Source organism: Dasypus novemcinctus, chromosome 29 (genome assembly GCF_030445035.2).
Source record: "Dasypus novemcinctus isolate mDasNov1 chromosome 29, mDasNov1.1.hap2, whole genome shotgun sequence".
Taxonomy (NCBI): domain Eukaryota; kingdom Metazoa; phylum Chordata; class Mammalia; order Cingulata; family Dasypodidae; genus Dasypus; species Dasypus novemcinctus.
The window spans coordinates 39,574,387-39,597,802 of NC_080701.1; positions in this window are offsets into that span (position 1 = coordinate 39,574,387).

Below are 23,416 nucleotides of genomic sequence, written 5' to 3' on the forward strand. Positions count from 1 at the left end.
TGAACACTGTTTTCTATCTACAGTTTTGTAGTGTTAAGGACACCTAAAGATATTGGAAGATCAAGGGTTTAATTGCTGAATATTTGAATATTCTCCAAGGTATCAGCATAGGCTGGAAAGCCTAAAATGAAAACTCAAAATATAGCAATTTATCACTAAACATAGAATTTAGGGAAAAACAGAGAACTTTGGGAGGTGAGCTCCTGTGATCAAATTCTGTCTCTCCTCTAAAGTCCCCTTGGGTGGGTTACTGCACTAAATAGTCTCTTAGAGGTCAAGATCTCAGAACAGAGCTTGTACCTGGTGAGCTCAATGTAAAAGACTCTTCTTATCATCATGGCCACCAGGAACTCAAAGCCATCTTCTGGACTCACAGTTCATGGGTTCTGTTAAATTATCATATTTTGCAGCAAATGTGTTTTCAATTCCTCATGACAAGATAAAGTTAGATGCATCAAGAAACTGGTATTGGCCCTTGGTACTAATGACTATGCTGGTGAGCCTGTGCACCTGAAATAAGAACAAGGCCTAGAGCTGCAGGGTGCCTAAGAGTTACCTCCTGAGGGCCTCCGTATTGCTCAAATGTGGCCAATCTCAAAGCCAAACTCAGCATGGAAATGTGTTGCTTGCCTTCCCCCCAGCATGGGACATGACTCCCAGGGATGAGCCTCTCTGATGCTGAGGGAGTACTACCAAGTACCAGCTAATGATGTAACTAGAAAATGACCTTGAATAAAAGGGTCAACTTGGACCAACAGAATATCTCAGTCTACATATAATACCAGGAGTTAAAAATGCTTTTTGACCTGAATCAAGGGGGAAATGAAAAGGACAAATGAGTTTATATGGCTATGAGTCCCCAAAAAGAGCTGGGAGGTTATCAGAGGGGTTGCCCTTATGCACACCTCAAGTCCCAGAGACAGATAAAGTAGATACAATGCCCGGTATTGGTTCTTCTCAGGGCTACAGAGACCCACAGGTTCTATGGTCATTGCAGATGGAGTTCAGTGCCATGTCACTTGGCCCTTCTTTGGAGTTTGTGTTTCTGTGTGATGGAGCTGGACTCAGATGTGATCTTTTCTCACAAGCCTCTCCTGTTACTTTTACCAGAACTGTAGTTGGTGTTGGGGTTTAATATATACCCAGGGGATCTGAATCTCTGGACTGAACATATGATAGGCCAGGCCCTGAGCCTCAACAATCTTCAGCTCCTACACTCTGATCTATTGGACTTACCCCACTGAGCTAACATGGAGTTGAAGAAGGTTGACCACCACACAATGGAGCCAAGAGTGCCTACAACTGAAAGCAGGAGGATTGCGTCTGGCATCCATGTGGAATCTAAGCCCCCTCTTGATATAGATGTGGAGTGGACACAACCATTCCAAGGTCCACAGGATGGAGGAATAGAATATGGATGAGAGTGGACTTACTGATATTCTATTCATGAACTATAATGATTAGTAATCGAAGAAAATGTGGCATTGGTGTGGAGAAAGTGGCCATGGTGGCTGCTGGGTGTGGGGAATTGAAGGAAGGGATGAGATGTGGAGGCATTTTCGGGACTTGGAGTTGTCCTGGGTGATGCTGCAGGGACAGTTACCAGACATTGTATGTCCTCCCATGGCGCCCACTGGGTGGAACGTGGGAGAGTGTGGGCTAGGATGTGGACCACTGACCACGAGGTGCAGCAATGCTCAGAGATGTATTCACTGAATGCAATGAATGTCTCAAGATGATGGATGAGATTGTTGCTATGGGGGGAGGAGTGAGAGGAGGGGGTGGGGGGTATATGGGGACCTCATATTTTTTTAATGTAATATTTAAAAAACAAAGACAAAAATGAAACTGGTATTAACACCCTCACTTGACATATGAAAAATCTTATTTCTGAGGAAAGGAATCATTTTCCATGGTGAGTGAGTCAGTGATTACCCTGAGCACAGTATCCAGATTTATCACCCCACTCTTGAACCTCTATAAGTAGCTGTCATTCCAAACCTGGCAGTCTCTCAGGAAAAATGAAGCATAAAAATGCAGGGCAAACTTCTCTTTTCCAAGATAGGTCAGAGTAGACAGAAGCTTTCTGAGCCCAACATCCAGACCAGACAGTGAATTCTGTTGTGCAGAGAGAAGCAGCTCACAAGCTTGACAATGTGATAGGTACCACTGGATTTATTTCCAGAGTGCCTGGACCAGAAGTGAACATTTTAAAATAATATATATTTTAGAGAAGTTGTGAGTTTACAAAAATTCATGCATAATGTGCAGAATTCCCACACATCTCCCTCCACCAGCACCTGGCATTGTTTTGGAATATTTGTTACAGATTATAAAGAACATCATCAAAATATGACCAGTAACTATGGTCTATTGCTTACATTTGGTATAGCTTCCCATTGATCTGGGGCTTCTTTCAGAGGATTATGTTGGTGGACAGTCCCCTGCAGATACAGAGTAGGGTTTCACTCCACCCCCAAGTGACTCAGTGCTTAGTGGCTGCTTTTCTAAGCATATTCAATGATGCCCAGTTTGAAGGATTCCCACTGGCTGCCTGCAAGGAGGAAAATGTACCAGGTTACTTGAGGTAGAATGCAATGAAACACTGGTTCCCCAGCTATTGTAACTGTCAACCTCAACATTATGCATAGCCATTCTTAAATGACCTGATGGGCTTTATGAAAGTTTTCTCTGAAATTAAGGAGTTATGCTCACTTTCAAAACCATGTTAATTACCCTTTAAATCTCTGCTAAATGCATCGTGACTCTCTTCCCTACACTGCTATCTAATGATACTGATTAAATGCTTGTTAGATTTCTACCTTTATTGGTGTTTACCTTTATTGGTGTTTCCTCACTTTCTTCACCTTTCTTCACATGTCTAGGTACTTATCTGCACATGGTTACTATGAAGAGAGAATTCACAGAGATGGCCTGAAACAATTTCACACCCATCAACCTTCAGTGCCATGATTAGGTGTGGATGGGAGAATATATGGTTAACCCTTAAACAACTTCTACTTATTTGGGGGCTTGCTTGTTTCTTCCTAGTAGCCAAAAAAGTTCTTGATTGCAATGTATTTTTAATTTTATATTCCTGATATGAAGTGTAGGACCTCAAACACAATATTCACTAAATAAATAAGGATGGATACATTAACTGATTTCATGTCCAAAGACAAATAATTAAGTAATATTATTTCTCTAAGAGGTATAATGTGCTCTTAAAAAGTTGTTTATAAATGAATGGAGTTGAATGTGAAAATTAAGTAGAGTAAAAAATATAATCTCAAAATTAATGATAAGCTCTTCATGTATTCATTCATATGTATAAATACATCCATTTTTTAAAAATTTATTGAAGGATATCCACTCATGCATAAACATACACATATAAACAATAAGAGTATAGCGATAGTTGTGAACTTACAAACAAACATGTACATTATACAGGGCTCTCATACTTCATACTACCATAAATACCTCACATTGTTGTGAAGTATTTTTAACTAATGATTAAAGCACATCCTCAAAATATTGCTACTAGCCAAAGTATTTTACACTTGGTGTATCTTTCCCCCAACACACCCTAATATTATTTTATATCATTTATACATGACCATACATAAACAATTAATGTATAGTAAAGGTTTGAACTTACAAAGCAAACATACATAACATCATACAGGGGTCCCATCTACAAACCAACCAACACCTTGCTTTGTTGTGAGACATTTGTTACAAATTATTAGAGAATATTGTCAAAATCTTATTACTAACTATAGTCCTTATCTTATATTTGGTATATTTTCCCCTAACCCATCCTATTATTATTTTTTAAATACATTTTTATGACAGAAGTTATAAATTTACAAAACAATCATGCACATGTGCAGAATTCCCATATGCAATACCCCTCTATCAACACACCACACTGTGGTGGAACATTTTTTACAGATGAGATAATATCATCAAGTTATTACCAGGCCCATAGTGTACATTTAGCACACTTTTTCCATACTCCCCCATTATCAACACAGTACATCTTTGGCATAGATGCACGAATATTACATTATTACTGTTAAGCACATTACATAGGTCACTCCAGTTGTATTTTTCACGTTTCTCCACATTTCCACCACCCAGCAATAGTAATGTACATCTGCTCTAGCGCACAAAGGACAGTCTTGAATCTGTGCCATCAACTTCAATTTTCATTCGCCTCTGGGTTTACTGTAGTATTCAGTCCCTAAATTATTCTCTAGTTTTCTTTCAATTGGTATTTACACCCCTAGATTACCCTTTTCAGCCACATTCCTATTTATAAACCAGGTGTTACACACTATAATATGTTACCATCAACTCTATACATGTCCACACTTTTACAGTACAGTTCATTAAAACCTTCACATATATTAAACATCAGTAGTCCAGCTCAGCTCTCCTCTTATCTCCTTTAAGAATCCACCACCTGGGAAACGGACTTGGCCCAGTGGTTAGGGTGTCTGTCTACCACATGGGAGGTCCGTGGTTCAAACCCCGGGCCTCCCTGACCCGTGTGGAGCTGGCCCATGCACAGTGCTGATGTGCACAAGGAGTGTCCTGCCACGCAGGGGTGTCCCCCACATAGGGGAGCCCCACACGCAAAGAGTGCGCCCCGTAAGGAGAGCTGCCCAGCGTGAAAGAAAGTGCAGCCTGCCCAGGAATGGTGCCGCCCACACTTCCAGTGCCACTGACAACAACAGAAGTGGACAAAGAAACAAGACGCCAAGACGCAGCAAATAGACACAGGGAACAGACAACCGGGGCGGGGGAGGGGGGAGTTAAATAAATAAATAAATCTTAAAAAAAAAAAAGAATCCACCACCTACCACCAGGTCTTAAAGATATTTTCCCACATTTTCTTCTAGAAGCTTTATTGTTCTTGTTGTTATATTTAGGTTTTTAATCCATTTTGAGCTAATGTTTATATAACATATGAGATAGGGGTCCTCTTTCCTTCCTTTGGTTATGGATATCCTGTTCTCCCAGCACTATTTTTTGACTGGACTGTTCTGCTCAAGCTGGGTGGGTTTAACAGGCTAGTTAAAAATCATTTGACCCTAGATGTGAACGTCTGTTTCTGAACCGTCAATTCTGTTCCTTTGGTCTGTGTGTCTGTCTTTATGCCAGTACCATGCTGTTTTTACCACTGTAGCTAGGTAATGTGATTTAAAGTCCAGAAGTGAGAGTCCTCCAACTTTGTTTTTCCTTTTTAAGATGTCTCTGGCTATTCAGGATGACTTAACCTTCCAAATAAATTTGATAATTATGTTTTCCATTTATTTAAAAAGTGCTGGTGGAATTTTTGTCATGGTTCCATTGAATCTGTGTATCAATTTGAGTAGAACATGTTTTTTATTTAAAAAATTGACATCTTAATGATATTAAGTCTTCTAATCTGTGACATTGGAATGTTCTTCTAATTATTTTGTTTTGTTTTTATTTTTTTAACCAATGAGTTGCTTTACATCATTGGTTAAATTTATTCCTAAATATTTGGGTTTTTTCTGTCATATATTATTTTTATCACTCTCTTGACACTTTTAATTACATTTACTGATATAATCTTCATTTCTAGACTCTCTTCCAAGTCTCTCTGTCCTGCCTTTTCTTTTCAGGCTTTCGCACACCCTGTAGTATTTCTTGCAAAGCTGGTCTCTTGTTTACAAACTCTTCAGTTTCTGTTTATTTGTGAATATTCTAAACTAGTTCTCATTTTTGAAAAACAGTAATGCTGGATATTAGATTCTTGGCTGGAAGTTTTTCTCTTGCTGTATCTTTAATATATCAGGCCAGTGTCTTCTTACCTCCATGGTTTCTGTTGAGAAATCAGCACTTAAACTTATTGAATATCCCTTATGTTATGCATTGCTTTTCTCTTGCTATTCTGAGAAGCCCTTCTTTGTCTTTGGTATTTGAAATTCTGATTAGTATTTCTCTCAGAGTTGGTCTATTCAGATTTATTCAGATAGGAGTAAATTGCGCTTCTTGGACATGGATACCTATGTCTTTCAATAGGTTTGGGAAATTTTCTACCACTATTTCTTGAAATATCCTTCTGCCCCTTTTCCCTTCTCTTCTCTTTATGGGACACCCATGATATGGATGTTTTCATGTCTCTTATTGTTGTTTAGTTTCCTGAGAACTTGTTCTATTTTTTCCATTCTTTTCTTTACCTGTTCTTTTGTATGTTCACTTTCAGAGGCCATTTCTTCAAGCTCAACAATCCTTTATTCTGCCTCATCAAATCTGCTATTATATGATTCCATTGTATTTTTAATGTCATTTATTCCCAAAAGATCTGCTATTTTTCTATGTAAGCTTTCAAATTTTTCTTTATACTCATTCAATGTCTTCTTAATATCCTTAATCTCTTTAGCCATCTCATTGAATTTATTAAGGAGATTGTTTTGAATGTCTATGATTAGTTGTCTGAACTACTTTATGTCATCTGGAAGCTTATATTGATCCTTTAACTGAGCCATATTTTCCTGTTTTTTGGTGTGAATTGTAATTTTTTGTTGGTGCCTTCAATCTGGCTTAATAAATGCATTTATTCTGGGTGCAGTTTCTCTCCTTAGTTTAGGGCTTCTTGCCCTTTCTCCCTTGCTGGTTGTGCAGTAGGTGCCAAGAATATAGTTTGTGCTGTTAAGCTGTAGAAGCTCATTCTTCCCTCATTGCCCCAGGGACCAATGAAGCTTCTCCCAACTTTCTCCTTTGCCAGGGGTAGCAACAGAACCACAGCTGTGTGTTGTAATCCAAGTCATGCAGGCCTAGACTATAGTTGCATAAGAGACTGATGAACCTTCATGCCCCTTTCTCCCCTGCCTGAGGTGTGGATAGAGCTTTAGGTGTGGGCAGCAATCTATGCTGTCTGGGTCTAAAATCACCACAGTTGCCAAGGTGGAAGGTAGATTTCCAACTCTGTCCAGCCAAATATACCTGCAGTTAACAGGAGAGGCTGGCACAGATTCCCCCAGCTCCCTCACTCCTGGAGGCGGGGCTGGGGCTTAGGCTAGAGCTGCAATCTGATCTGGATGGAAAGAAGGCTTTCCTTGCCAGCACTATGATTTTCAGTGCACCCTGCTTCCCCTCATGGCAGGGATGGAGTCTGGCCTCTTTCTGACTTGGACATGTTCCAACTTTTCCTGTTCTTAGGGTTATACTTTAGCCTGCCAAATTTACTAATCAGTAGCTGAAGTTGGTACCCAACTGTCTCTTCCTCCCCTGTTTTTGGGAAGTGGAGCTTCCAATTCTAGCCACAGATTAGCTCCTAAGGTGGCTTCTACTGTCAGTGGAGGATTGTCACCTCCAGGACATGGAGTACTCTACTCACAAATCTTCTCTGCAGGTAGATAGTCTCCTCTTTCCATTCTTTCAAGGATATTGGAGGATGCTCTTCTGGTCCCCTGGAGCTCCCAAACTAGAGCTTCAGAAAGCTCTGGGTGATTACTAACTGTCCTGTTGCATGAGCTGACTCTAGGCTCCTTACTTTCCTGTCATCTTGCTGGTTGTCTATCCATTTATTTTTTCAGCATCTTTTCTGGATTGAAGTGGTTTCTGTTTTAAATTTTACTTCACTGTTTAGACACATATTTAAAAAGAAAATTCAAACAAAACCACATCCCTCTTATAAAGACTTTACTTCTCTTTTACTTAATGAATAATATGCAAGTAAGGTTTACTGACATTTAAGGTCTTTGAAAAATTAACTCAAACTTACCTTTAATTACCATATCCCGTTATTTGATTTAGTCAATACATACAATAATGTCCCCCCAAATTTATTTATTTGTGTATTAAATCCTGTTTATTAGAGAATTTGTGAGTTTACAGAACAACTACACACAAAATACAGGGTTCCTATACACCACTCTGCAACCAATGCCTTGCATTGGTGTGGAATTTTTTTACAATTAATAACAGGATATTTTTAAAATTTTACTATTAACTAGAGCCAATTGCTTAACATAGCAGTCACTGTGTAGTATAGGTCCATGGATTTTTTAAAATTTTTTCTGTTACCAGATATACATTCTAGCATTTCCCCTTTTGATCACCATCAGATACGTATTTCAGTGGTGTTAGTTGCATTCACAGTGTTGTGCTACAATCAGCACCATCCATTACCAAAACCTTTCCATCATTCCAAATAGGAACCCTTAAACTTTGTACATTCTAACTTCATAATAACTATGACCTTTTGTTTTGTCTCAAAGTAGTTGGAAAATCTATGGCCAATAGACTATGTTCATGGGATAATCAAAGAAATCACACACCAGTATTTTCTAGTTTGACCTTTTTCTTCATCTATTTCCAAGGTTTGATTTCCCAGCACAAAATCTTTCTTTACCTATTAAGTTTACTTTATTCATTGAAGAGAGGGGTAGATCTACATTTCCTTTTTTAACTTTATTCTATTAAACATGAATTTAGAACTTTCATCATCTTAAAGATTTAATAAATATAATATTAGTTTATTTAATTGGTATTCTATAAATGTAGGGAGACTACATTTAAGCTAAATAAAATTGAAACCACTATATTTTATTCCAGGAATGCTCTTTTTCTTTCTTTTATAGGAGGTTTAAAAATTCTTTTCTTTAATAAAATTCTAAAACTGAAAAATCTTAAAAGCATACTGAATGCTAGGTTTTGTAATATATTACAAAGCCTTAATTTATTTTAATTATAATTTAGGAAAGATCTTTCCATACCTTTCAAGGAATTTTCCTTTACTTACTTACTGAAATTTGAGAATAGGATTATAACCACTCATATTTTAAGCCAGCACTAAATCTTAATTATCATGGATTTATCATAAAATCCCTGAGGTTAATACATGATATGATTTCATCTTTCAGAAGTCAAAGATAAAAGCAAGAGTAATGCAGTGGACCAATGAGAATGCCTCCTCTGGATTCATTCTGATAGGTTTTTCATACAAGCCTCAGTTAGAGCTGGTACTCTTTGGAATCATCTTGTTCCTTACCTCATGACCTTTCTAGGCAACACTGTTATCATCTTGGTGTCCATCTTGTACTCTAAACTCCACACTCCTATGTACTTTTTCCTCTCCCATTTCTCCTTCCTGGGCCTCTGCTTCACAAGCAGTATCATTCCTCAGCTTCTAATCAACCCCTAGGGTTCAGATAAGTCCATCACATGTGTAGACTGTGTGATTCAACTCTATGTCTCCCTTGCACTGGTCTACACTGAGGGTATCCTGGCTGTGATGTTCTATGCTTGCTCTGTTGCTGTTTGTCATCCTTTACATTATACTTTTTCATGCATCCTTGGCTCTGCCACGTCTTGGCCTCTATGGCATGTCTCAGTGGAGTGGCCACCACATTGATTCAGTCCACACTCACCCTTCACCTGCCTTTCTGTCGTCATCTCCAGGTGGATCATTTCTTCTGTGAGGTCCCTGTGCTCATCAGGTTGACATGTGTGGACACCACATTCAACCAGGCTGAGCTCTTAGTGGCTAGTGTATTATTCCTGGTGGTGCCTTTGTCACTCATCCTAATCTCCTATGGGTACATTGCTCAAGCAGTTTTGAAGATCAAGTCAGTCATTGGAAGACATAAAGCACTTGGGACCTGCTCTTCCCACCTGATGGTGGTCATCATCTTCTATGGAACTATCATTTTCATGTATCTGCAGCCAGCCAAGAGTAGATCCAAGGTCCAGGGCAAGTTTGTTTCCTTCTTCTACATCGTGGTGATCCCCATGCTTAACCCACTCATCTATATTCTGAGGAACAAGGAAGTAAAGGCAGCACTGGAAAAATTTTGGGGGAAACTCTATGACTGAATGGGACATGATTATCAGAAATATTTAGGAGAGACTTACTAAGGGTGAATCATTTAATGAAGGGTGACTAAATAACTAATTTGGTTATGTTCATGACTCTGTCAATGGGATTGAGTAGAAGAGAATAAATTAGAGCTTGAGGGAAACGGACTTTGGCCCAGTGGTTAGGGCGTCCGTCTACCATATGGGAGGTCCGCGGTTCAAACCCCGGGCCTCCTTGACCCGTGTGGAGCTGGCCATGCGCAGCGCTGATGCGCGCAAGGAGTGCCCTGCCACGCAAGGGTGTCCCCACGTGGGGGAGCCCCACGCGCAAGGAGTGCCCCCGTGAGGAAAGCCGCCCAGCGTGAAAAGAAAGTGCAGCCTGCCCAGGAATGGCGCCGCCCACGCTTCCCGTGCCGCTGATGACAACAGAAGCGGACAAAGAAACAAGATGCAGCAGATAGACACAGAGAACAGACAACCAGGGGAGGGGGGGAAATTAAATAAATAAAATAAATCTTTAAAAAAAAAAAAAATTAGAGCTTGAATTTCAGAGTCTGAAAATCTGAGTTTGAGTGCCCATTTCATCACAGAGGAGCTGTGGGATTTGGCCAATTTGCACCACTGCCATTACATTATTTCTCAACTAGGCTGTACACTAGGACCTAAAATGGAATAGACCCAATTAAAACAGATCACTGTTCAAAGGATTTTATTGTTTATAAAGCTTGTTTTTATAAAGTTTATTCTATTTAATAGTCACAGCTATATTTTAGATGGCTTATAAATTATTATTGAATTATTATAAAGTTTTTATCATTTTTCTTTCACGAAAATAAAAATATTTTGGCCAGTTGCTCAAAACAGAAATAGAAAACACTAAACTTCAGTGATATTCTTTTATCAACTCTAACTATGGATTTCTAAGCCCCTTAAGTCCCATTTGTAAGCCGTTACTCTCTGAGTTCACCTTTAGAGCACACCCAGTGCTATATTATAAGTTTCTGATTTTTTTATTTCTTCCCTCACTGGCTTTTTTTTTTTTATCCTCCTCTTGTGGCTTGCTTGCTGTCTGCTCTCTGTGTCCATTCTCTGTGCATTCTTTTGTGTCTGTATTTTTTTTATTTTTTATGTATCCCCCCCTTGTGGCTTGCTTGCTGTCTGTTCTCTGTGTCCATTTGTTGCACACTTTTCTGCCTTTTCTTTTTTTGCTTGTGTCCCTTTTTTTTGTTGCATCACCTTGCTGAGTTGGCTTTCCATGGCACTCATGGGCTGGCAGCTCTCCGCAGCATGTGGGTGAGCCTGTCTTCACAAGGAGGCTCTGGGATGCAAACCTAGGGCCTCCCATATGGTAGATGGGAGTCCAACTTATTGAGGCATAGCCACTTCCCCCCTCACTAGGCTTTTGAGAACAGCAAGTACATTATGCTTTAATTACAATTTAAAATAAAACCTTTGCATATGGCTTTACAATGACTCCTGGCTTTCTCTTTAAGCTCAGACATCTAATCTTCAAAACCTCATGTTAAATTGTGTATTTCTCTCTAACAGGCTGTTTTATTCCATTAAAATTTTTATTGAAGTATGTTATACTTACATGAACAATCATAAACAGTAAGTGTAAAGTAAAAGTTGTGAACTTAGAAAATAAACATGCATAACATCATACAGAGTTCCCATACATCACCACCACCAATACCTCGCATTGTTGTGAAACATTTGTAGCAAATTATTAAAAAGCATCATAGTAGATGACTACTAATTATAGTATATATCTTACATTTGGTGTATTTCCCCCCAAACTCACCATATTATTATGTTTTTTCATAAACCATACAATTTACTAATGTGTACAATGACATTTGATATAATCACAGAGTTGTGCATTCATCATTTTAATCAATTTTAGAGCATTTTCATTGCTTGAAAAAAGAAAAAATCAACAAAAAACAATCCACTATAATGCTCATATGCTAGTGCAATGAATTATAAATCCTAAAATGTTCTTTGACCATTTTCATTCATTTCTAAACATTTAAAAATACATTTTTACCAATTCTGCAAAGATTAAATTTCAGCTTTCCATTCTGCAACAACATTCTATTTTCTGGTGACATATTCTTGCTGTTATTAACTCCATGATTTTGCTCATTATATTTATTAAAAGTTCATAATAGTGAAATCATACAATAGTTGTCCTTTTGAGCCTGGCTTGCTTCATTCAACATAAAGTTCTATAGGATCATCCATGTTGTCATATGCTCCATGACTTCATTACTTCTTACTGCTGAATAATATTCCATGTGATGGAATCCTGAGTTGGTTCCATCTTTTGGCAATTGTGAATAATGTCACTATGAACATAGGTGTGTGGATGTCTGTCCATATCACTGCTCTAAGTTCTTCTGGGTTATATACCTAGTAGTGGTATTGCAGGTTCACATGAACTTTCTTAGGAACCACTAAACAGACTCACAGTGGGGAATTCTACATTCTCACTAACAGCGAATAAGCATTCCTGCCCCTCCACATCCTCTCCAACACCTTCAGTTTTCTGTTTTGTTAATTATGGCCATTCTAGTAGGTGTGAAATTATATCTCATTGTAGCTTTGATTTGCATTTCCCTAATAGCCAGTGAAGTTGAACATTTTTTTCATGTGTTTCTTCAACATATGTATTTCTTTTTTTTAGAAAAAAGCTTATTCAAGGTTTTCAGCCAATTTTTAATCGGGGTCATTTGAGTTTTTATTGTTGAGTTGCAGGATCTCTTTATATATAAAGAATATTAGACCCTTGTCAGATGTGTGATTACCAAATATTTTCTTCCCTTGAGTAAGCTGCCTTTTTACCTTCTTCACACTGTCCTTTTTGCTGGAGAAGTGTTTATTTTTTAGGAGATCTCATTTATCTATGTTTGCCTTAGTTGCTTAAGATTGGGTATAAAGTTTTCAAGACTGCCACCTCCTGCAAGGGCTTGTACATATTTCCCTACATTATCTTCTAGGAGTTTTATGGCCTTGGCTTTTATATTTAGGTCTTTGATCAATTTTGAGTTGGTTCTTGTAAGGGGGTGATATAGGGCTCATCTTTCATTCTTTTTGTTATGGATGTCGAGTTGTCCCAGCACCATTTGTTGAAGAGACTGTTATGTAAGACCTTCAGAGGCTAAATAGAAACATGGCAGAAGAATGTCCTGTTTTATCAGTAGTGACTAAAATGTCAATGGATAAAACCCTCTAGCCAAAAGGCAGAGATTTGCAGAATAGATAATAAATCATGACCCAACTATATGCAGTCTACAAGAGACTCATCTTAAATTAAAAAATACAAGTAGGTTGAGGTTGAAATGATGGGAAAAAAATACCACATTAGGAATAACTAAAAGAGAGCTATGGTGGCTATACTAATATCAATATTAAATACACTTTAAGACAAAACAGTCACAAGGGATACATATGGTCATTATATACTGATAAGGCAGACAATTCAATAAAAAGATGTAATATTTTAAATATATATGCACCTACCAGCAGAGCCACAAAATTTGAAGCAAACACTGACACATTTGAAAGGATAAATTAATGGTTCGACAGAAATAGTATGAGAATTTAACATACCACTCACAATAATGGACAAAACATCTAGGTAGTAGATCAATGAAAAAGTAGTGGACTTGAATGATACACTAAACCAACTAGACCTAATAGACATATATAGAACATTGCACCCAGTGAAAACAGAGTACACTCTAATATTTTTTATGTCTCAATAATGTCCTTTTGAGCTTCTTCATTCTTAGATCCCATCCAGTATCATGTATTGCATTTAATTGTCATCTCATTCATTTGCTTCCTTCCCTCTTTCTCTTCCTTCCTTTCTTTCTTTTACTTGTAGAAACATATATGCATTCATACATGAAAAACAGTTTCCATATATTACCCTCCATACACAGTTTTCCTTATTGTTAACACTTTTCATTAGTAGTGTGGTTCCTTTGTTACAACTGATGAAAGAATATTATTATAATTGTACTATTAACTGGAGTCCATAGTTTACATTAGGGTTCACTTTTTGTGTTATACAGTCTTAGGGTTTTTAAAATATTTAAAAATATTTCAACCACATTCAACTATATATTTTAGTGGTGTTAATTACGTTCAAAATGTTGTGTTATCAACACCACCATTTTTTACTAAAGCTGTATATTACCCAAAAGAGAAACTAGTTAAACAGATTTAAGGTACCTGGTAAAACATATTCCTGTTTCAGAGTCTACTAATTTGCTTATTCTAATTATTTCATATCCATATTTGTATCCATAGAGCATACAATATTTTTCCTTCTGGTCTGGCCTAATTCACTCTAAATGATGTCTTCAAGGTTCATCCATAGTGTATCATGTATCAGAACTTCATTCTTAGATAATATGCCATTGTATGGATATACTACATTTTGTTTATTCACTCATTTGTTGATGGACACAGGTTGCTTTCGTCTTTAAGGAATTATGATTAACGCTGCTCTAAACATTGGTGTGCAAATAACCAATTGAGTCCCAGCTATTAGTTATTTGGGGTTTTTACCTAGAAGTGGGCTTGTCAAGTCTTATGGTAAATCTGTACATAACTTTCTGAGAAACTGGCAAACCGTTTTCTGCAGAACTAAAAAACCATTTTCCACAGCAGCTGCATTTTACAGTCCCACCAACAATGAATAAGTGGTTCTAGTTCTCTGAATCCTTTACAATATTTGTTATTTTCCATTTTTAAAATAATATTAGTCATTCTATATGTGTGTGAAATGGTATTTCATTGTGGTTATGGCTTGTTTTCCCTAATGGCTAATGATTTTTAACATCTTTTCATGTACTTTTGGTCATTTGTATATCTTCTTTGGAGTAAAGACTATTCAAGTCTTCTGCCAATTTTTTAATAAGGTTGTTTATCTTTTGTTATTGAATTGTAGTATTTCTATATATATATTCTGAATATTATCAGATATATCATTTCCCAATATTTTCTCCCGTTCTGTAGGTTGTCCTTTACTTTTCATGATGAAGTTCTTTGATGCTTAAAGCTTTAAATTTTGATGACATCCCATTCATCTAATTTTCCTTTTTTTACTCATGCTTTTGGTGTTACATCTAAGAAGCCATTGCTTAAAACAAGGTCCTGAAGATACTTCCCTAATATTTCTTCTAGGAGATTCACAGTTTTAATTCTTATATTTATGTCTTTGATACATTTTTTAACAATCAATTTTATTGATACATTTTAATAAAGCATAAACCCATCCAAAGTGCACAATGTTATTTGATACAATCACATAGTTGTGCATTGCATTATTACTTCAATCAGTATGAAAGTATTTTCATTAAATCAATAATAATAAGCAAACAAAATAGTCACCTCTCATCTCTCTGTGCTTCTGCTGTACATAGTTGCTATTTTGTTTCTTTCTCTTTAGTTTATTAGTATTTGTATTTTTAAAAAATAGTCATATATGCATTATTACTCATGATTGTATTTGACATGAGGTTTCACTGTTATACACTTCCATGTTAAGTTTTTTAGCTTTCCTGCTACTAATATACTTGTCCTTAGACTTTCCCTTTCAATCACTGTCATACCCTTTATCTATGCTAGTTAAAAACACTATGATGTGCTTTCAACAATTCTATTCATTTCTAAAGATTTACAAACTACCTTTTTACCAATTCTGCCCAGATTGACCTCCAGCGTTCCATTCTCTACCCTTATTCTAGTTTCTGGTGACCTATATTCTAATTATTAACTCCATGAGATTATGCAATATATTTAGCTCATAATAGCAGTCATCTAGTATTTGTCCTTTTTTGTCTGGCTTACCTCACTCAACATAATGTCCTCCATGTTCATTCATGTCATAAGTACACTTCATGACTTCATTTCTTCTTACAGCTGCATAATAGTCCAATGTGTGTATACACAATTTAACCATTTATTGGTTGATGGACACCTGGGATGTTTCCATCTTTTGACAACTGTGAATAATAACACTATGATCATTTGTGTGCAGATTTCTGTTCATGTCACTTCTCTCAATTCTTCTGTGTATATACCTAGTAGTGATATTGTTGGGTCACATGGCAAGTCTATATTCAACATCCTTGGAAAATGCCAAACAGTTCTCCAGAGTGGCTGTACCATTCTACATGCCCACTAACAAAGAATAAGCTTTCCTATCTAGCCTCATTCTTTCCAATACTTTTAGTTTTCTAACTTTTTAATAGTGGCTATTCTAATAGGGGTGAAATGATATCTCATTGTAGTTTTAATGTCCATTTTCCTAATCACTAGTGTATTAGTCAGCCAAAGGGGTGCTGATGCAAAATACAAGAAATCTGCTGACGTTTATAAAGGGTATTTATTTTGTGTAGGAACTTACAGACACCAAGCTATAAAGCAAAAGTTACTTCCCTCACCAAAGTCTATGTCCACGTGTTGGAACAATATGGATGCTGGTGTATGCCAGGGCTCAGCCTTCCTGGGTTCCTCTCTTCCCAGGGCATGCTTCTTTCTAGACTCAGTATTCCTCTCTGCTTGGGGCTTGCTTCTCTTTCCTCTGTGTGCTTACTTTCTGGGGCTCCAGCTTGAGACTTAAGCATCAGGAGGTGGGGCAAGATGGCATCCAAGTACACTGTCATCATCTACCCTGCAAAGGACAGGCTGTATGGTGACAGAATTCTGCTGGAGCAGGCTGTTTCAGGAACCTACATGGCAGGGGGTATCTGGACATTGATCTGGAGAGGCTGCAGCAGAATTAGTGCTTGCTCAAGGAAGAACTGTGAGTTTCTAACACTGAACTTGGAAGTCATTGGAAGGTAAATCCCTTCCCCCTAGGGCTGAGGGCATAGCACTCCAGGAAAGCTTCTGGTCATGTGGCAGCATTCCCAAAGCCCCATGTTCCCCAAATACATGAACCCCAAGCCCATGGTGCCCGAATCCCTCAACCCACATTTCACAGACCTACATACCCCAAGTCCACATTCTCCCAGGCCTTTGTTTCCCAAGCCAAGCACTCCCAGAAATCTGGCATTGCCCTACCTCTCTGGTCCTGGACTAACTCCAGGAGTGGGAACGTGTAGGCAGGAGGTTCGGAGGGGCCCAAAGAGTGCAGGTTCAATTTTCTGGTCACCCCCTTTGATTGAGTTTGGAGGAGCATATCAGCTGACTTGGGGAGAGCCTAAGAAGAGAGAAGAGGTGAATCTGCTGAGAGACCCTGATTTACCTAACTGCCCTGGGATAGGAAACTTGGTCTGGAAGAAAGTAGAATCAAAAAATTAATTAGCCCCCCTGTAGCACACCTAAGGTAGAAGGACAGTAGGATGTGCTATGCAGGCTTCCAATAGCATATCTAGGTTTCCTGGCAAGGGGTGTGTGCTCTCTCTCAAGAAATTAAGAGACATTATTTTCTGAGGTGAGTTGGTTCACCAGGGACCCATTTGGATTTCCTACAGGAGCCCTCATGCAGCCTTGCTGTGGCCCTAGGAGAGAGGGAGGTGAGGAAGGGAGAAAGGGGGAAGGTCAAACTCCTAAGCAGTTTATTCAATTGCAAAGAGGAATCCTTGCCTGAGGCCTCATTCGGTCTTTTTTGTCAGTTTTCTTGTTTTTCTTTCCTCTTTATCTCCCCATGGCCCTTTTTTCCCTTTCTCTTTTTTTTTTTTTTGGCTTGCTTTTTTGAAATTTTTTTTCTCCTATTTTCTTTTTTTTATATTAGGTGCTGCAGGCAACATTTCTTATTTGCTGTGCTTCCTCATCTTCAGTTTCCTCTCTTCTCTGTGTACTGATTTTGGCTACTAACACTCTCCCCTTTCCTTTACATCATTCTATCCTCTATCCTTTATTGTTTTTGTTACATTCCACCTCTCTTTGTTTAGCCCCCAATATTTCTGACATTTTATCTCTAATATCTCTAATCTGTTTTCTATTTTATTCACTCTTTACTATCCTTTCTTTTCTCTTTCACTCTCTCCTCACCATACTGGCCTTTTAATTCATACTATATTTCTCCCCATATTCAATTTACTATCTCATTATAGGTACTCCATTTTTTTAGGTTATAACTATACACAGCTTATGTGAGTTCAGTATCCATTCTCCCAGATCTCACATGATTCTTCTGCTGACATTCACTAGCAATACTACTATTACATTTTATTTTCTTACCTCATTTACTTTCTCTGTCCCTAATATTTTCCTTCAAGGGAACTTAGCCAACAGCAAGGAAATAGAATAAGAAGAACAAAGTGACAAAGAGAAGACTTAGCACACACGCAAAAAGAACAACTATTTTTTGTCTTTATTTGTGTTTTTAATGTTACATTCAAAAAATGAGGACCCCATATAACTCCCACCCCCCTCAGCCCACTCCTCTCCCCATAGCACCAATCTCCTCCATCATCATGAGACATTCATTGCATTTGGTGAATACATCTCTGACCACCACTGTACCTCATGGTTAGTGGTCCACACCATAGCCCACACTCTCCCTCAGTCCACCCAGTGGGCCATGGGAGGACATACAATTACCGGTAACTGTCCCTGCAGCACCACCCAGGACAACTCCAGCCCCCAAAAATGCCCCCACATCGCATCTCTTCCTCCCACTCCCTACCCCCAGCAGCCACCATGGCCACTTTCTCCACACCAATGCCACATTTTCTTTGATTACTAATCACAATAGTTCATGAATAGAATATTAGTAAGACCACTCTAATCCATACTCTATTCCTCCATCCTGTGGGCCTTAGAATGATTGTGTCCACTCCACATCTATATCAAGAGGGAGCTTAGATTCTACATGGATGCTGGATGCAATTCTCCTGCTTTCAATTGTAGGCACTCTTGGCTCCCTGGTGTGGTGATTGACCTTCTTCACCTCCATGTTAGCTGAGTGAGGTAAGTCCAATAAACCAGAGTATGACCTGCAAGTCTGTTGAGGCTCAGGGCTTGACTATCACACGGTCAGTCCAGAGATTCAGGTGCCTTGGGTATACATTAAACCGCAGCACCAACTTCAATTCCAATAAAAATAACAGGAGAGACTTGTGGACAAAGATCACATCTGAGTCCAGCTCCATCACACAGAACACAAACTCCAAAGTAGGGCCAACTAAGATGGCACTGAACTCCATTTGCCATGACCATAGAACCTGTGGGTCTCTGTAGCCCTCAGAAGAACCAATACCTGGGGTTTTATCTACTTTATCTGTCTCTGGGACTCTGCTCAGGTGTGCATAAGGGCAACCTCTCTGATAACCTCCCGGCTCTTTTTGGAGACTCATAGCAATATAAACTCATTTGTCCTTTCCATTTCCCCTTTTTATTCAGGCCAAAAAGCATTTTTAACTCCTGGTATTATATGTAGACTGAGATATTCTGCTGGTCCTAGTTGACCCTTTTATTCAAGGTCATTTTCTAGTTACGTCAATTAAATTCCAAGATGAAGAATCTAATCAACTGAATAAATGAATAAGCTCAACAAGATAAAATGATGACCAGACAGCAACAAAAAACTACAGACCATACCATTAATCAGGAAAACATGGCCCAGTCCAATGAACAAATTAAAAAATAAGGAAGAAAAGTGGAAAACCAAACAAATAATTAAAGCTCTCAAAACATGTATCATGGACCAATTCAGTAAAGTGAAGGAAGAGATTCAGTATATTAAGGAAACACTTGCTGAGCATACAGAAGAAATTGTAATCATGCACAAAAAGATAACAGAATGATGGGGATGAACAGCACAATCCAAGAAATAAAAAAATACACTCTCAGGAAATAATAGTAGATTTGAAGAGGCAGAGGCAAGAATTAATTATGTGGAACACAGTACTTCTGAAATCAAACAGATAGTAGAATTGATCGATAAAAAGAAAAAAATCAAGCAGGGACTTAGGGACTAAATCAAAGCTACAATGAGATACAATATTACTCACAAATGACTGGCAGCTATCAAACAAAACAGAAGATTACAAGTGCTGAAGAGGATGTGGAGGAATGGGAGCACTCATCCACTGCTGGTGGGAATGCAGACGGATCCAGCCATTCTGGAGGACAGATTGGCGGTTCTCAAAAAGTTAGCTATAGATTTTCCATATGACCCAGCTGTTCCACTGCTGAGTATATACCCAGAAGAACTGAAGATAAGGATACAAACCATTACATGCATATCAATGTTCATAGCAGCATTATTCACTATTGCCAAAACATGGAATCAACTCAAAAGCCCATCAGCAGATGAATGGATAAATAAAATGTAGAATATACATACAATGGAATACTACTTAACTATAAGAAGGAATACAGTACAAGCACGTGTGATAACATGGGCTAATCTTGAGGTCCTTATGTTGAGTGAAGCAAGCCAGACATTGAAGGTCAAATCCAATATGAACTCTTTGATATGAAACCAGCAAACTAAGTTGCCTCAGAGAGCTAGAGACTTGAAGATAGGCTTAAAGGAATTTGTGGGGGAGAGGAAGGTTGCAAGCTGATGCTTACATGGGTAAAGTCTATGATAAGTTGGACGTAAGTATTTGTAACAGGGAAAGGACAAGATGGGGCATGGGAATACCTTTGGGTGGGGCCTGAGGGGGGCTAGGGTTGGGTGGAAGTGTCATATGGCCCAAGGAATTTGGGGGAGGTCTGGGGGGGGACAGTTGAATATGGGAAATTGTCATGTATATGTTTGAAGCTATAATGTTGAGAAAACTCTTTAGAAAATATAATAAGGGAGGATTATGTGTTTAAGGTGCTTAAGGGGGGCATCTCATACAGGGACAAGTTTCTAGGGAGTGTGTGAGTGCTCATTTTGTCATAGTGTGTTATATCATTGGGTGGAGACCCATACAATGAGTGTGAAAGTGTACCCACAACCTGGGGAGAACTGATGTTCCAAAATAGAGGAAATTGTGTCTCTCAAGAGAATCGGTGGCTCCCAACTAGTTAGGACAATCTAGTATGCCAAGCCCTCAGCATTGTTGTAGTATCTGTAAATCTGGTCCCTCAAGTAGTGAAAATTGTCACTATTGTCCCTGAGGGGAGGGAGAGAGAGCTAAGAATAGATGGAAGCACAGCAACTGGGGGGCAATGGAAGTGCTCCAGAAGATCATGCAATGATGGATATAGGACATGTTAACTTACACCAAACGTGTATAAAAGTCTGTAAGCTAAAATGTAAACTATAATGTAAAATATAAGGAAGCTAAAAATTTAGAAATTTGTACAGTCTAAAATAAAAACCATAATGTCAACCAAAATGAAACAATGTTTGACAGCTATGTTTCAAAATCTGTACCTCAGCTGCAGCAAATAAAACATGAACATGTAAAAAGATCATTGCGGGGGAAAGGGGAAAATGGTTTGATGTTGGATATATGGGAGTTCCCTGTATTGTGTATGTGAATTACTGTGATTTAAAAATTTTTTGAAGACAAAATTAAACATTAGGGGAAAAAAAGAAAGGATGTAGATACTGAGGAAGAAATTAAAGAAAGTTCCTTGCCACTGTACATACAGGGCAATACCTATTACAGTGATGAAAGGCAAAATGTTTGAAACAAAGCTTTATAATATTTTTCATTTTATTAATACACCAATTTATTTTTACTTTATTTTAGTATTTCTAAATTATTATGTATTCTATTTCTAAATTTTTAAACCCATCACTATGTTTAAATTTCCTATTAATTGAATTTGGCAATATATTATTCATTGTTGAAGAAGGTTTGGATGACAGAGAGGTTCAACTATGGCAGGAGAGGAACACTGGTATGGGGTGTTATTGATGGGGGTCACATGAGTTGGGGGAGTTCTCCAGGGCATGTATATAGGGGACATAAAAATGTTCTGATATATTCTGGGGTTTTTATAGTAGTTACAGTTACAAACTCCAATTGAGGGAGTGCTGAGATCCTACCTGGGGGAGCTCTGTCACATTCCCCAATGGAACAACAATAATCTCCCAAGTGGAATGGCAAAGGCCAACAAGGAAGGATGGCCCAATAATGAGCCCTTGATACTGATGATTATGTTTATGAGCCTATGTGCCTGAAATATGAACTAGGCCTAGAGCTGCTGGGTGCCTAAGAGTTACCTCCTCAAAGCCTCCATGTTCTTAAATGTGGCCACTCTCTAATCCAAACTCAGCATGTAAATGCATTACCTTACCCCCAGCATGGGCATGACTCCCAGGGACGGGCCTCCCTAGTGCCGAGGGATTACTACCAATCACTAACTGGTATTGCAACTAGAAAGAGACCTTGAATAAAAGGGTCAACACTAACCAGCAGAATATCTCAGCATACATGTTGGATCAAGTGTTAAAAACTGCTTTTTGACCTAGAATAAAAGTGGGAAATAGCAAAGAAAAATGAGTTTAAATGTCTAAGAGTCTTCCAAAAAGAGCTGGGAGGTCATCAGAGGTGTCATGCTTATGAACACATCAGCAGAACCCCAGAGAAAGCCAAAGTGAATACAACCCTAGGTTCTGGTTCTCCTGAAGGCTATGGAGATCCACAGGGTACATGGTCATGGCAGATGGATTAGGGTTCTGTGCCATGTCAGAGGGCCCTACTTTGGAATTTATGCTCCTGAGTGTGATGGAGCTGGACTTAGATGTGACCTTCGTACACATGCCTCTTCTGTCACTTTTAATGAACATGTGGTTGGTGCTAGGGATGGTGCATACTCTGAGGATGTGAATCTCTGGACTGCCCATGTGCTATCTGGACCCTGAGCCTCAGCAGAGTTGCAACTCCTACTCTCTGGTTCATTGGACTTACCCAGGTCAGCTATCAGGGAGGTGAAGATGGTGAACCACCACACCAGGGATTCAGAATGCCAACAACTGCAAGCAGAGGAATTGCATCCATCATCCATGTGGAATCTAAGCCCCCTCTTGATCTAGAGGTGGAGTGGGACATCACCATCCCAGGGGCCACAGGATGGAGGAATAAAATATGGATTAGAGTGGACTTAATAATATTCTAGTATAAAGCTATTGTGATTAGTAATAGAAGAAATTGTAGTATTCAGGTGGAGAAAGTGGCCACAGTAGTTGCTGAGGGCAGGGAAAAGGTAGAAGAGATGTGATGTGGGGTCATTTTGGCGACTTTGAGTTGTCCTAAATGATACTGCAGGGTCAGATGCTGGACTTTTCATATCCTGCCATAACCCATTGAATATACTGGGGTAGAGTGTGAACTACAGGGTAAATTATTATCTATGTGATGCAGCCATGCTCCAAAATGGGCTTACCGAGTGTGATGAGTGTGCCACAATGATGAAGGAGGTTGTTGGTGTGGGAGAAGTGTTGTGGGGGGTTGGGGTAATGGGAACCTCATATTTTTTAATGTAACTTTTTTGTGATGTATTTATTTTCAAAAAATACAATTTACAGAAATAATGGTTTGAAGGGTGCAGAGTGAGGTGTATGGGAAGCTCTTATGTTTTTTGTGTTTTTTATGTTTTTTAATGTAATGGTCTTTGTGATCTATTAACTTTAATTTAAAAACCGTAAAAAATTAATAAA